Source organism: Mandrillus leucophaeus, unplaced genomic scaffold, assembly GCF_000951045.1.
Source record: "Mandrillus leucophaeus isolate KB7577 unplaced genomic scaffold, Mleu.le_1.0 Scaffold106, whole genome shotgun sequence".
Lineage (NCBI taxonomy): Eukaryota > Metazoa > Chordata > Mammalia > Primates > Cercopithecidae > Mandrillus > Mandrillus leucophaeus.
This window is the reverse complement of record NW_012098765.1, coordinates 3,137,411-3,150,741: the sequence shown is the minus strand read 5'-3', so window position 1 is coordinate 3,150,741 and position 13,331 is coordinate 3,137,411. Positions and strand designations below refer to the sequence as shown.

The 13,331-nt window shown below is 37.4% G+C and overlaps 1 pseudogene; it reads right to left on the bottom strand.

The window, feature by feature from the left end:
• Positions 1-6,288: 6,288 nt before the first annotated feature.
• Positions 6,289-8,734, bottom strand: LOC105542418 (annotated as a pseudogene).
• Positions 8,735-13,331: the final 4,597 nt, after the last annotated feature.

Below are 13,331 nucleotides of genomic sequence, written 5' to 3'. Positions count from 1 at the left end.
TCTCTACTAAAATACACAAATTAGCTAGGCGTGGTGGCAGGTGCCTGTAATCCCAGCTACTCAGGAGGCTGAGGCAGGAAAATTGCTTGAACCTAGGTGGCAGAGGTTGCAGTGAGCCGAGATCGTGCCACTGCACTCCAGCCTGGGTGACAGAGCAAGACTCCTTCTCTTAAATAAATAAATAAATTAATTAATTAATTAAATAATACTAGAATACCAGAAAAATGAAAAGAAAAAAACGGATGCACAAAACAAAAGCCTCAGTTTTTTATTATGGTATTTAACTGAGTTAACTCTGTCAGATTGCTGCAAACATTTCTAAATACTTGCTCTCAGTATCTATAACTTTTGCAGAGACCAGAAGCAAACAATTTGTGGACCAGTGTCAACACATGGACCACACTTTATATAGCGCTGTAACAGAAAATGATTCTGCTAATGTAATGAACATGGGAAAGACCAGCCTTGGCATATCTTTTTGATATATATAAATAATATAATTCTCACAATTCCACCTCTGTCTATGTGGTGTTTGGCAAAACATGCCCCTGTGCCTTTGTTTTTTAAAATGGTAGTAATAGTACCACCTAATAGTATTTTTGTGAGGATGCAATGCTAATAAAAGACAAAACCTTTAAAAGAGTATTTGGCACATAGCATTTGATCAATAAATAGTGCTTTATTTTTTTCATTAGGGATACACTTAGTCCATTCATGTGAGAGCAAGGCCCTGTGGGTGTAAGGAATTTGTAAAAACCATCTATTACCTTTCACTCCTTATTTAGATTGGGATAATTAACAGGATAATATCCAGTAAAATAGATTAAACTTCCATTTATAAAGTCAGAACCTATCTCTGAAAATTAATGTGAGAAAGAGATCTCTAGATTTGATGGGTGTGAAGATTATGAGAATAAAGGTTTTAAAGACTCAGGGATAGCTATAATGCTTTTTCCTTTTTATAACCCAAAAAGCAGGTACGTCAGTCTGCTTTTTCTGCCCACAATTAATGATAAATTAGAAACTAACAGCCACTATCCATTTGGAAAAATTAAAAGAATAATGAACACTGTTATGTTCTATCTAGATTCAGCAATGGTTAATGTGTTGTCACATTTGGTTTGCTTATACATAATATTTACATATTTTACTGTAGTTTTTGAGTATAAATTGTAGATACTGTAACACATCACATCTAAGAATAAAGGCTGCCTCCTGCTTAATTGCTATATAACAATTGTCCAACCTGTCTGTGCCCCAGGGCAGCTTTGAATGCAGTCCAACACAAATTTGTAAGCTTTCTTAAAACATGAGATTTTTTTGCGATTTTTTTAAAGCTCATCAGCCATCGTTAGTATATTTTATGTGTGGCCCAAGATAGTTCTTCCAGAGTAGCCCAGGGAAGCCAAAAGATTGGACCCCCACCCCCCAGTAACTTCACACCTAAGGAGATTCGCAATAATTCCATAATCTGTAATATTAAGTCTGTGTTCATATTCTCAGTTGTGTTCATTCTTTTCACTTGTGTAAAGAATGCTTTTCATAGGTTATTTTTAAATTCAGGAACCAAGTTCATGAATTACATCTGTGCATTGTTTGTATCTTTTAAAATAAGAATGGCCCTTCCCCCCACAACTCTATTGCAATATTGGCTTTTTAAGCACTCAGGATAGTTGTCTTATAGAATATCACATTCTGGAGTTTTCTCGTTTTCTCAAAGTATTTTTTAATGTGCTTCTTTATCCCCAGTATTTCCCATTAACTGGAATTTGGGATTAGAGACCCAATTAGGTACAGATTAAATATTTTGGCAAGATTACTTCATAGGAGAAAATTTGTATTTTAATTTGTAACCCATTAGGTGGCATACAATGTCATTATACTACTATGGTATCCTTAGTTCATTCACTTGGTGTAGCAGAACGTACATTCCAAAGATGGCCACACCAATATATCCCATTCTGCATGTTCACCTTACAATGTGATACTGACACTCCCCAAGAGGTAGAGCTCATGGTCCTTTCTTTTGAATCTGGCCAGGTGGGCCTGTGTTTATGGCAGGAGTAACACTGTGATTTCCACGACTAAGTCACAAAGGCAATACAACTTCTGCCTGACCCACTTGGGATGAAGCCCAGCCACCATGCTACGAAGATGCCAAGTAACCACACAGAAAAGCTAAGTAAAGCTGTCCTGATTACAGCTGTAGTTGAGGTAACAGCTGGCATCCAGCACCAAGCGTATGAGGGTATGAGCCTTCAGATGATTCTAACCCTTAACCTGCAGAAGTTGTCCTAGCTGGTGCTAAGTGGAGCCGAGAAAAGCTTTCCCCCATGAGCCTGCCCAAATTGCAGATTTATGTGTAAAATATTGTCTGTTTTAAGCCACTAAGTTTTGGAGTAGTTTGTTACACAGCAATAGGTAACTGAAATACTTGTTTCATATGGTAATCGCCAGATTTCTCTGTTGTAAAGCTAAGTATTTCTTTTAATTTAATAAATGATCTGTAGGGTAGTACTTTGGCATTTCGGAAATTTAAAATCTCCAATCATATAATGACACTAGATTAAAAAGAAAATGAAACCATAAAGGACAATTTAGAAATGAATGTGAGATCAGAATTTGTGAATGTGGTCAAACCTGTGCTCAGTGAAAAATCAATAACCTGTTAATGTATTCAGGAAACAAATATTGAGGGTCAGCGCTTTGTTTCTCCTGCTCACCACTCTACTCCCAGTGACTTAATACTGTCTCTTTAACATAGTAATCACTTATAAAACTGTTAAAATAATGAAGAAGCATTAAACTCAAGAAACTAAGGGAAAAATAAGTCAATATAAGAAAGAAGGAAGGATCATTAAAAGGAGTTAATGAATTTGAAAATAAAATAGACTTATTAAGGCTTTGTGAAAAAATATTAATCTTGATTTTAGCACATCTGATCAAAGGAAAAAGATAATTACAGCATTGTGAATGAGAATTGGATGTAAGTACAGATGGAGGAGATATTTTTTGTTTTATCAAAAATTTCAAGGAGGTAATATCAAAATTTCACTAGCTCTTTGTACACTGATATTATAATCCTCATAATACAACAGACGAGGATAGTTCTTAAAAGACAAAAATGTAGGTGAGTCTTTATGAAGAAAGCAGAAATTCTAAACCATAAGCACATTCATTCAAAAACCTAGTAAAGCAGTTAAGCAAAACAATTTCTTTACTTGGACTGTCCAGGGATAGATCTGTTCTAGTTTTCCAAATTGATGATGGGAAAGGAAGAGCTGATCCAGTCCAAATATGTTCAAGATCCATGTTCTCAGTTTTTCTTAGCTTTAGATGGCCAAAGTATGGCCTAGATTGGATATGATAATTTCCTCAATGCTTAACACTGAGCACAATTTTTCACATATTTGAAATCAAGGTTCTTACAATTTATGGCGTCTGACAATACTTCCAACCAGGTGGCAGTCATCAAGCAGTTTTGTGAGAAGCCTTCCTGGTAAGAACACAAAAGCATCTGCACCAAAATATATAGATTTAATGGCATGTAGGGGTTTGCGTGAATATATACAGTTGAAATTCAATTCTTAAAATAATTGTAACTCATTTTTTTAAGACTACCATACTACCACTTTCCTCAACTTAAACTAATGTCCATTGTCAACCAAAATGTCTGTGATCTCATGGATCCATTATGGTTTGCAACTCCAGGTCCATTTTATGCCAGTAAGACAGCCATAATATATCATTGTACAAGTCATTTACTATCTAGTTATATCATTGCTCAACATTTGCAAATTCTTTTTACAAATAACGCTAATTGGATGTAACAAAAAGCAGAGTATTTTGAGACATATATTAATGCAAAATTTTGTTACCGTATCAGTGGATTGTTCCTTCAAAGTACCAGTGCCTTAACACAACATATCTAAAAGAACGTCTCTGGGATTAGTAGTACTTAATGGCACTTGAGAAATGGTTTGTGGGCACACAGCCTTGTGAAGTTTTGAATACTAAATCCCTTTTTTAAAAAAAAATGCTTATTATCAGGCTATCAAAAGATTTGAGTCTTACAATAAAAATTTGCTTAACTTTAGTGCATGATAAACTTTACTAAGGAAGTCTCATTCAGAATATCTAGTATTTTGGGATGTGAACCCACACTGGAAATGCCATAACCCAAACACAGTGACCCTAAAGATAGAATATTCAGATCTTATGGCAGATGTTTAGCTATGCTGGGAAAGGAAATGAATGATGTATTTCTCTGCTGCTCACATATCCCTTTGCAATAAATTGCTGGCCCAGTTTTGTTTTTATATACTCACTACTATACTAATGAGGATGGCTCAATTTTTTATTTGAACATACTATAATGAATTTAAACTTTTATTGGTGAATATTTATGTTTTAACAGGTTTTCACTATTTCAAATATACTTCAATAAATATCCTTGTCTGTGATCATTGGTTTATGTGAACTGGAATTTCAGTAGCTGTATATACATGGAAGAACAATTGCTCATACATGATACACTCTTTCAGTTACGTTAGATAATACTAAATCAATCATAGGTTCTATATACCCTACTAGATATTTCCAAATTGTTCTCTTAGATCCTGTGAACTGGTAAACTGAGTGTCCCTGTAGCTTCAGTTTAGGTATGTTTTTGTATGTATTCCTAAATTTTGACTTAAGCCACTTTTGAAATGTATTTATTGGCCTATCATCATTCCTTTACTTTGACTTTCATATTCTTGGCTTTCTCCATTATTTTTGTCTTGTTTTTTTCCTTCCCTCTAATTGACTTGAATGTCATTCTGGATACTTTGCTATATTGATGCAGTATTTTCTACCTACATGCATATAGTCTGACCATACATTCTATTTTTATGAGACATTTTAAGATTTATAGGTTATCAGTTATGTAATCTTTGCAGATTACATAAATAAAATTTTATTTTCCAGTATTCATATTTAATTTTCTTATTGCAATAGCTAGAATCTTCAGAACACAGTTGAATATTATGGTAACAGGTATCTGTTTTTCCAAATTTAATGGACTATTTCCCAACATTTTTTTCTTTGGTCTTATGTTTCCTCAGAACCTACATTTAATCATTTACTATAATATTCACTTTTCATTTGGGGATAAATTCTCTGCTGACTTTAAATTTCCTTCAGTATATGTGGGGGTAGAGGGAGGATGCCTACTTTTGTAGTGATTGTTAATTTAAAAACTGCTGAATTTTGTCTAAGGACATTTTGTTATCTATTTTATGTTTTTCTCCTTAAATTTATTGATGTATTGATTTGTACTCATGACTTTCTTAAATTTTAAACATTTCTTGTAATATGCTATAATTTTTGTCATACTACTAGAGTTCATTTGGTGATATTTTAATTAGAACTTTTCCATCTATAGTCAAATGAGGCAGTATTATAGTTTCTTTTTCTTTTATTGATAAGACTTTAGAGTTGTAATGATCTGTTCTTTAACACCTAGAAACAATTTGTCCTTAAAGTATTTACATTTTTGTATCTTGATATTTTATTTTATGAGACTTGCTAAATTCACTTAGCTTTAGCAGGGTTTATTTTTTTATAAATTACTTAGAATTTTCTATAAACAATCAGGATATCTGTGAAGACAGTTCTTTCTAATTTATATTTCATTTATTTGCCATACTGCACAGGCTAGGGCATTCTGTAGAGTGTTGAATGGAAATGCTCAAAGCAAGGCTGGGTGTGGTGGCTCATGCCTGTAATCCCAACAACATTTTGGAAGGCTGAGGCAGTTGGATCACCTGAGGTTAGGAGTTCGAGACATGCCTGGCCAACATGGCGAAATCCCATCTCTACTAAAAATACAAATATTAGCTGGGCGTGGTGGTGCACCTGTGATCCCAGCTACTCGGAAGGCTGAGGCAGGAGAAGAGCTTGAACCCTGGAGGTGGAGGTTGCAGTGAGCCAAGATCGTGCCACTGCACTCCAGCATGGGGGACAGAGCCAGACTCTGTCTAAAAAAAAAAAAAAAAAAAAAAAATTCAGAGCAGACATCCTTGAGTCTGACTTTAGTGAAAAAGCAGTCAATAATTTATCATAAAGTTCTATGTTAGCTGTTTATTTTCCCTAGATATTCTTTTTGTTTTTTTGACAAATCTTGGGTCAATTTGCCATTGAAGTCATCTGAATCAACCTCTCTTTGCGGAAAAGACTTTTAATGGTAGTTTCAAGGACAATATACCAAAAATGTTGAATTTTTCTATCACAGCAAACAATTGAAAATGAAATCAAGAAAATTTCATTGATAAAGAACATAAAATGCTTAGGAATATATTTAATAAAACACATGCAAGACTACTACCTAAAAATTACACAATTTTGTTGAGAGAAGCTAGGGAAGGCCTTAATAAATTGAAACATGCACCATAATCACAGATGAGAAGACCCAATGTTTAGAAGTCATTTCTCAAATTGATCTAGGGATTCAGTGGAATCCTGTCAGAATTTGTTCTGAGCACAGCAATGAAGTGAGGATTGGAGGGTGCTGGTGTAGCTGCACTTTGAGGTAGGTTCATTAGCTGTTGCAAAAGGCTAGTGATAGTCACTGTTAGAAGATGATAGAGGAGGAGAGAGAAGGGACTCAGTAAGCATGGCAGCACCTCATCTTGTGCATCCTTCTTGATAAGGAAAGAGAGGTCCCTGGCTGTTGTCATGAGAATGTCAGCTGCTTGCTCTGTGGAGAGGAAAGGAAGAATACAGGCAACCATTGTCTTCCCTTTTCGGATACACATGATCTGTACAAAGTGGTCATCACTAGGCCTCTCTTGTCCAGGCTATTTCCCCCTTAAGTTGTCATACATGCTACAAATTTTGTACTTTCACTCATCCATTAGAGCAGGTCATTCTTCTAGACTTAGGAGATAATGTCTTTCATAGTCCTCTACGTCAAGGAGCAAACTGTAAGTTTTCTCAATTATGACAGGGGTTTTTCTCCTCTTGTTTCGTACTTGTTTTTCTTTTGTCTCATCATCCTCACTCCAAGATGTTACAACACCATCAATCATTTTTCGGAGATTATTCACACTAGAAACAGTAAGCTTTCCCAAAGAGCCCTCAAATTGTACTGGCTTAAAGGCATGCTCCAGTTTGGCCACCTGAGGGGTGATAACCTTGGTGCACTCCTTTTTAGGGCCATCACCTTGTATTTCTTCAGCAGCTGATGGTTTCTCCAGCTTTTCAAAGTAATTCTGGTAATAAAAATCATCCAGGTAGGGATGAGTGCTTTGCAGTTGCATCATCTGAATTTTAGAGGCCCAATCCTTTTCCTGCTGCATCCATATCCATTGGCATATGGATCCTTTCAGAGATGATCATGATGACTGCTCCAGTGACTTCCTCTATCTCCTGCACCATTGAGATTCTGATGCTGATTTCTATTCTGTTGCTGTCTCTGATGCAAGAGTCAATGGTGCTGTGGATGGAGGTGAGTTGTGTCCAGTCTAAACATTGGGGCCTGAGATCTTAGGTTTTGCAAGTGAGGTTCTGGGCTGTGGAGGTGGTGTAGCGGAGGGTGGAGCACTAAAGGCATGGAAGCCTGGTGCTGGGGGAAGCATCTGCCCAACTTGCCCTTGTAGCAACTTGGGATTCATAGCAGCAAGTGGACTACAAATCCAGGGACCCATACAAACTGGCTGGGAGACATCTGTCCAGCCTGTTGTGCTCCTTCAAGAACCTGTGTCTCTGAAGGGGGCTGAGAACAGGAGGAACACTAGGAGGAAAAGGGTGACCCAGGAGGGAAGAGTTCAGGACACTGTAGAACTGATTTGGAGACATCCTCTCATCATAGGGAGCAGGATAACACGGTGGCATTGGGGGCCGAACATGGACAGGCTTCGAATGCAGAATCTTCCAAATTGGCCTTCCTTTTCAGTTGCTGGTTTCAGGTGAAGGAAAGTCTATGGACTAGGACTGCATAGGCTCTGTTGGGTAAAGCCATCTGCTTAGATGGGGTACCTATGGGAACAGTTCTAACAGGAGGACTGCCAAAAATAGGTGAAGTTGACCATCTTGGTAATGCATGTTCAGAAAGGTCCTGATCATTTTCTGGACCCTGGGGGGCCTCTGAGGCAAGGCATATTCTAATACAGACACTGTAGACATTTCCTGAGTGAGCAGTGGTCCTTGGATTTGCCTCAGAACTTCAGATCCATCCCAGATACTGGAATTCAGACTTCCTGGTTGGGGCTGTAAAACTGGCCTGGTCTGTGCTGCCCTCATAGCTGGATCTTCTAGTTCATTTTCAATCACCATCTTACTGAGCCTTTCTGCCAGATTCTCCTCATGGTCACCCAACAAGTCTATTTCTTCCCTTTCTCCGTTGCCTGTTGGTTCATTAACTGCCACTGGTAGCTTTTCTTCCAATTCAGCCAGGCACTCGTGCTTCCTGCCAATCATCATCAACTGCACCTGACCCAAATGTATCATCATTGAATTGATCAATCTCTTCATCTTCTTCTCTCAGTCCCTGAAAGTAATCTTCATCTTCATCCAGAAGACAATCCTCCCAAGACTCATAGTGGAACATTCTTGGGGAGGTGGGGAGGGAGCAGGGAGGGGAGTGGGAGAGGGAGGGAAGAAGCACGGACTCCCCAGCCTCCTCCATGGCCAGGTCCTCCACCAGCTCACGACCCCTGGCCACCTATTTCTGTTTCTCATATTTGTTCCTATGAATTCTAGTTATTATCATGTATCATTTCCTTACTCCAATACAACTCTGCTGTCATTTACTTCCTTCATGCTGCTATTGTCAAATATATTATATTTCCATGTTATAGGCCCAACAGTATAATTATGTACATATTGTATTATACAATTGTCTTTTAAATTTATTAAGAGAAGTAAAAGAAATGTGCATTTTTGCTGCCTTTTGTATATTATAAATATTTTCTTTTTAAAAATGTGGTTTTGAATTTCCATGTGGATTTACTTACTTTGTTTGAATAACCTTTACAATTTCTTATATGGTAGATCTGGGAAGGGCTTTATTTCATCTTCATTTTTGAAAGACAGTATGTTACTGCTTCACAGAGCTTTTGTCCTTTGAGTACTTCGAATATATCATCCCACTGCCTTCATCCCCTCCATTGCTTTGGATAAGAAGTCAGCTGTCGATTGGTGTTCCATTGTTAAGTGACACATCATTTTTCTCTTATACTTTTCAACATTTTCTTTCACGTTTAGCACTTTTACTATGATGGGTCTGTTCATGGATATCTTTGCATTCACTCTGATTACAGTTTGTTGAGATGATTGTGGGTATTGATTAATGTTTATTCAACAAATTATGGATGTATTTAGCCATTACTATTATTATATATTTTTTTGAGATGGAGTCTCGCTGTGTCGCCCAGGCTGGAGTGCAGTGACCAGATCTCAGCTTACTGCAAGCTCCGCCTCCCGGGTTTACGCCATTCTCCCGCCTCAGCCTCCCGAGTAGCTGGGACTACAGGCGCCCGCCACCACATCCGTCTAGTTTTTTGTATTTTTTTAGTAGAGACGGGGTTTCACTGTGTTAGCCAGGATGGTCTCGATCTCCTGGCCTCATGATCTGCCCATCTCGGCCTCCCAAAGTGCTGGGATTACAGACTTGAGCCACCGCGCCCAGCAATTTAGCCATTATTTCTTGGAATATTTTTGTACTCATTTCTGTTTCTCCTTTCCTTCTGGTATTCTCATTACATGTATGTTGGTGCACTTAAAAGTGTCTTATATTTCTTAAAGGCTCTGTTCATATTTTCTTTGTTCTATTTTCTCATTCTATTTTATTTTCTTATTCTTTTTTCTAGTGGGAAGATGGAATTGAGGTTGCATAATTTCCATTGATCTATTTGAAAGTTTTCTAATTACTCTGCCAGATCAAATTTATTTAGCCCTTCTAATGAATTTTTTATTTTGGTTACTGTGGTCTTCAACTCCAGAACTTACATTTGGTTCATTTTGTCATTTATCCTTATTGATTTTCTTTATTGGATGAGACGTTATCTTTACATTTTCCTTACTTCTGTGAATATATAATGGCTAAATTGAAGTTTTTGTCTATTAAATATGACACCTGTTCCCTGTCATAGGCCAACCTGTTGCCTGTTTTTTTGTTTTGTTTTGTTTTGTTTTGTTTTGTTTTAGACAGAGTCTTGCTGTGTTGCCCAGGCTGGAGTGTAGTGGCATGATCTTGGCTCACTGCAACCTCTCCCTCCTGAATTCAAGCAATTCTTGTGTCTTAGCCTAGTTATAGGCATGTTCTACCACACCTGTATTTTTATTTGTAGTATTTTTGTATTTTTAGTAGAAATGGGGTTTCATCATGTAGTCCAGGCTGGTCTCAAAACTCCTGAGCTCAAGTGATCTGCCAACCTTGGCCTCCAAAAGTGCTGTGATTACAGGTGTAAGCCACTGCACCTGGCCTGCTTGCTGTTCTCCTGTGTATAAGTCCAAGTTTCCCATTTGTTTGCATGCCTTCATTTTTGATTATTTTCCTAATAAGTAGACATATTAGGAAACATACTGTAGTGATTTGCCTGTCCCCTCTCCAGAGCTTGTTCTTCTTGTTGTTTGCTTGGTTATGTATTTTGTGTTTTGGCTATTTTAGTAAAATCTGTTTCCCTTTCCCCTTGCAGTGTGAACTATTTTGTGTTGTTCCTCAGCCTTAAACATATGCACAGTTACCCTGGTGTGACAATGGTTTTAAAAAGGAGTCTCTTTGACTATCTTTCCCTATCTCTCTGTTAAGATGACTGCCTCTTTGGTATTATTTCCAGCCCACTAGGCTCCACTGCCTTCTATCTGGTCACTCTATTGTTTTCAACATTTCCTTGGAGCATAAATTATCAAGCAGTTTAATATAATTTAAGGCAGGGCTAGTTTTTGAGGCCAGTTTTTGAGGTTTCTTTTGACCTTTTGGAGGGCTCCTTAGCTGTCTCTGCCCATGGAATTATCTGATTAAATCCCTGGCCTATGGTTTATGTTGTTGTGTTTACTTTTTAGGGGAGCTATTTGTTTGACACTGTTTCAGATAAATTCCATTCCTTTGGAGAGAGCTTCAGAGCTCTATTCTTATGGACCACCACTCCCTCTGGACAAAATCTCTGAACCACCGTTCAGGGTAATGGGCTGGATGGTAGCCATCTTGTTTTTTGTGTTATGAAACCACTGCCTTACAAGCAAGTGGAGGCAAGGGCAATCTGGGTCCAAATCTGAGCTCACTGTGCCTGGGTAGACTTTCCAAACTGTTGGTGGGGCTGAGGGAAGCCAAGGAGCCCCAAACCTCTTAGTTGCGTTCACCAGGAATTTAGCCACTTTAACCAAGAGGGGGTGATAAGAAACCCGGGAGGCGTGCCCCTCCTGTTGATATATGACAAACCTCGATTGACAGCTGCAGCCCCATCCTCTTGGCAGCATCCACCCACAGTGAAGCTTCTATCAAATTGAGCTGTAAAGAGTAAAAGGGAGTCGGTTGTGTCTTAAACACCACAAATTCTCTTACCAAGTTCTTGGTTCTTACCAAATGTTAGTAGAATTTCTTGATATTTCATTTCCTATATACTCTTTGGACACTTTCAGACCTCAAATGGCAAGGTTTTTATACATTTTTTCCCAGTTTTACTAGAAAATGAGTTTGCAGAGCCCCACATCTACCATCCAGAAGTGGAACTACATGTAGTCATTTAACAATAGTTTAGCATTTTCTGTCATCTCATTCTGGAGAATCATAGATGTGGCAGAAATACATATTCCTGAAGAAAAAAATATGTCTCCCTCACAGGTACTGTGATTTCAATAGGGTGTGGGATAAGTACATGACAACATGCATGAGATAGATACTCTGTTCTCTATAGCTCTGTGCTTTTGAGTTAGAGAACATAAAAGATATATTGATGGTTATTACTTTTAACATGTCACAATCTAGTTGTAGCATTTAAGATTAAATTTGGTTGTGAGTAAAACAGTAAAATTGCCCCAAATTAAAGTGAATAAAAGATAATAAAAGTTCATTTCTGTATCATATATTATGGATGTAAGCCTGATATTGTGGCCTTGCTCCAAACCAATCATGAATTTTACCATTCTGGCATCAGAATGGAATGAACACTCAGACTTAAACAGAACTTGGAAGAATAGTAAATAATTCTGGATACCCTTCAACCAGATTTCTCAAATATTAATATATTAAGCCAGTGTGTTTTAAGAGGTTTCCAGAATTGCCAAAATATTCACTTATATCCTACTTGCCATAAGTTGTGTCACATGACAACACCTTGGAGAAATAACTGCAGTCCTTATTCTAGATAGTCATAGCCAACTGTTAATAAAAATTACTGGTTCTATAATCATGAAAGCAGGGTAGAGTGGATATGGGGGCCTAATAAACAACAGATCCTGACCCACTGAGGAATCCATGGAGATGGTTTCACTTTGATCAATTACAAATGAAGACAATGAATCCCTAGAGACCACAACTTGTGCAGAAGACACATGGAAATGGAACGGGATTCTGGAAATTAAGACACATAGGTCCATTATCCTTCATACCCCAAGCTGGATGATCAGAATACCTTATAAAAGGATGACAGAAATCTTGTGTCTACTTTTTCTTCTTTTCTGGGGAGTCTATGAACATTCAAGATAACATCCATCATTGACTATTCTAAAACAAGTTTCTTCACAATGCTGCTCAGAAACACCATGACAAATTTGAATTGGAGCAATATCTCCAAAAATGGGACACAGATTAATGTATCATTTCAGCCAGGCCTTAATAGGAGATAAACTTCTCAGCTATCACCATACATAAAACATTATAATTCAATAAAATGCCAAATGCAAAAAGAGCAGATCATAGAAATTTAAGTTGAGAAAAATCAGAGTGAACTTCTGACCTTATGATGACATTTTCAACTCTGAAACTATTAAAATAATTCTAACAAAAGCAGCATCTTTTTTTCCATACCTGTAACTGCCATGTGTACGCACAGCAGCCAGATTTTTTGGTCTTTAATGCTTTTTTCCTCTAAAAGGAACCAGGACTCCCTAAGAGGGTATTAAATCATGAGTTGATTCCATGACTCAGGACAAGAGGCATGGGGGACATGAACCAACAAACAAGATCAGTCTAAAATATCTTCTTATGGCCTGAAAACAATATTCCTTTAAAACATCAAAAGAAAAAAATAAGAAGTAAAAAAAAAAAAAAAGTAAATGGATTCTTACTGGCCACATTATGTCAATTTGAGCATAAATAATCATAATTACTACAGGTGCTCCTCAACCTA